Genomic DNA, 3,189 nt, shown 5'->3' on the forward strand with positions numbered 1-3,189 from the left:
TATAGCATCCCAGGACCCCTGGGAGCTACTACCTCTGTCACTTCCTTCCCCCAATGGCAACGGACAGGGAAGGGAACCTGTGACTCAGGTCACCTGGCAAGATAGTGCCAGTACAGGGCACTTCCATAAATAAAAGCCCGTGAATCTTATCCTGTTCCTAAGTGCAAATCTTATTCTGAGACTTTCTCCTTCCCGAAGAGTGGCCACCTCATAAAAGTGAAGAGAAAAGCCTGCTTTTTGTCTGCAGCTCTTTGAATGAACATGGAGGAGGAGGCTGACGTTTTGTCCTCACAGACGGGGCCCGTGTGCAGCCTGGGACTGGCAGAGAAGTGGAGAGTTGGAGCACGTTTTAATTCCTTGATCTGAAACGGGAAACTTACACTTCTGCAGTTAGGACAAGCTGAGTGAGACTGGAAGATTCCACAAAGGACAGCTAACAATTAACTGGCTTACTGAGTTTTCTCCCCTCCTCAACCCGGAATTCTCCAGGGATGCACATCTCAGCACCACCCCACCCCCAGCCCGGCAAGACGCTGGTCCAAAGACTGAAAGCTGCCTGTCTGAACTCAGGACAATCACCTGGAACACTTACTGAACACCTAGTAAGGGCTCTACCTCAATCTTCTCATTATAATTCTCTCTGGCCCTTTGAGAGAGGTCCTGCTACTATCCCAAAGTTTTTTCAGATGAGCAAATGGAGGCACAGAAAAGTCTTTGAAATCCGTCTGATTTACAAGGTACTCCTTTAATAGGTCTCTAGTGAACAGACATCCTTGATGATTATATTAAACAGTTTTAACAAAAATGAAGCAATATGTTGATGATAACATCCAAACCAACAGCTCTATTAGGGTGAAGACTAAAAGGGATGGGAAGTTTCCCACTAGAGGGGTGTGTGTGTGTGTGTGTGTGTGTGATGAAGAAAGGCAAGAACCAAAAACAGGCGTTCATTTTCTAAGGCATTTGGTTCAACACTTCTATGGGTAAGAAATGTTACATTTGCAGTACTGAACTGGGGAAAAAAGCATTTAAAACCACCAGTAACACTAAAAGAACTCAGTAACAGCACACTAGAAATTAGCCATGTGGCCAAAGCTAGGGACACCCCTGAAACAGAATCTCCTGTGTCCACATCTCCTTTTTGTTCTGCTCTTCAGCTTGTGTCTCCAAATTTCAAGAAAAGCTTTGCTCACATATGCTTGGGTATTTCAGAGTTTTCAATGTGACCTCTCTGGAAACCTCCCCCACAAGTGCCACCAAAATACAGAACTAGAAACTGCTTCTGACATGTCAGTACAAAGTTCACACCAAGTTGGAGGTCTTCAGAGAATGAAATGGTATGCTTTAGAAAACTTAAAAAGAGAAGGATCTGCAGTGTTTGAAGCCAGAGTGGACTGACACACATTTCAGCTCATCTTGTTTAAATCACGAACGTCAGAAGCCTATTGTTTAGTGTTTTTCAAAACAATTTAGCATTCTTGAGGGTTTTTTTTTAAGATCTGTTTCATGCTCTGAATATTCATGAAACTTTCCAAGGCCTCAACAAAACAGAACTGTGAAAAAAAGAATCCTTGACATAAACCCCAAATAAAACTGGTCAGCCATATTTTCAACTGAATTTTGAAACAAGTCAAAATGGGTGTCTGTCCATAAAGCCACCAGTGAATTGTGCAGAATCAGAAAGGAAGCTATACCTTTTCTTAAAGTATTGAATTAGAATAAGTGAAAACATCAGTACATTTTCCAAATTCATATTTCAATTAGTTCAAATTTCTTAGTTTCTCTTTGTTTCACATTAAGCATGAAAAAGTCCCATTAGTCAGTAGCAAGAGCATCACCATTTCTGCATCTACTAAATGACGTGGTCAAGGCAAGGAAGAGGGCCACTAAGATGGGGTTGCTGTAGAGGCGTGACCCTTGGGTTGGACTCTGCCCACACAATTTTGTGAAGTTATGCTTGAGAAAAGGAGCTACAGGTTTTGTGATTATGGGTTTTTGGGGAAATCCTGGAAGCAGAAGCCGCTTTTGAGCACAGTAGGGCAAGAGTCAAATTGTTTTGAGAAGAGTTTTAACCCTGAGCTGACGTCTCTCCCCCTTCTTCTACTCTTCCACACTCTCAATCCAGGAACAGGTGAATGGAAGATAAAGCTGGTTTCTCCAGAAAGGTGATCCATATTTTCACCAGTGCTGTGGATGGGGCATTAAGAATCAGAAGACTTGGTTTCCAGGCCTCATGAGGAGTCTAAATAGCCTTGACAGTTCGGGCAACTCAGTTATCTCACTGAGTCAGTATTCGCCTCTGTAAAATGAGAAAAAGAAGACCTGGCCTATCTATACAGAGCTGAAAGAGGAATAAAATGAGGGACCGCGTGATGTTATTTCATGTATCACCTTGATTATTTCAAAGCCCGGTTGATGCCAGGGCTCTCTCTGATTACTCTTTAAGATGTCATCTCTGCAGTCACAGAACTGCCAATAGGACATTATTTGGACACTGCAATCACCCCTCCAAATTCGGCACCGCCTCCTTCAGGGTGCATGAGACCATATTAAATTTTATCTACTATTTCATGAATTTATTTTTCATTCAGTTGTGTGAAATAAACACAGTCTTTTTTCTCCCCTCCTTATTGCCATTAAGCCTTTAAACTCTAAACAAGTTGTAATGAATCTATTTCAGTTAGATTAGGCTGTGCTATGGTAGGAATATTAATAGAAAGTCTCTATATTTCAAGTCCTTCTGTAAAACATGAAAAAAAAATGCGTTTAGCATTCTGTGTAAAACTATATTGTTAAATATTTGTGTGCAATAATTAAAAAAAAAAAGGAGGGATGGAGAGATGAACTACAGAACTTTCCTGCAGAGAGAGCTTTTAACCAAGCATCCCCCCCTCTCCCGCTCAGAGAGAGTGCCCACTAGATAGAGAAGCTAGAAAGAGAAGTTGGGAGAGCAGCTGAGAGCACAAGTTGGCGGAGGGCACCTGAAGCGGAAGCAGTCACCTGTTTTCCTTTGGAAGGTGAGCAGAGACATTTTCAGGATTTCAGGGGGCAGGATGGAGAAACAAGGAAACCTTCTGAGTCAGACCTCTAATGTGCAGCTTCGTGAGATAGCACATACACATTCCAGTTCGAGGAATGATATTCCAAGGTGAAAAAATATACATCTGGGTTTTTCCATTCTTCTGGATT

General features: G+C 42.1%; 1 long non-coding RNA gene across 1 annotated transcript; it reads left to right on the top strand.

Moving 5' to 3' along the window:
• The first annotated feature begins 247 nt into the window (after nucleotides 1–247).
• On the top strand, nucleotides 248–2,575 carry LOC139077794 (uncharacterized). The gene is made up of 2 exons (XR_011530308.1): nucleotides 248–737; nucleotides 2,126–2,575. It is a non-coding gene; the product is annotated as an uncharacterized lncRNA (long non-coding RNA).
• Nucleotides 2,576–3,189: the final 614 nt, after the last annotated feature.

The sequence above is a fragment of the Equus przewalskii genome, chromosome 20 (assembly GCF_037783145.1).
Source record: "Equus przewalskii isolate Varuska chromosome 20, EquPr2, whole genome shotgun sequence".
In the NCBI taxonomy this organism is placed as follows: Eukaryota; Metazoa; Chordata; class Mammalia; order Perissodactyla; family Equidae; genus Equus; species Equus przewalskii.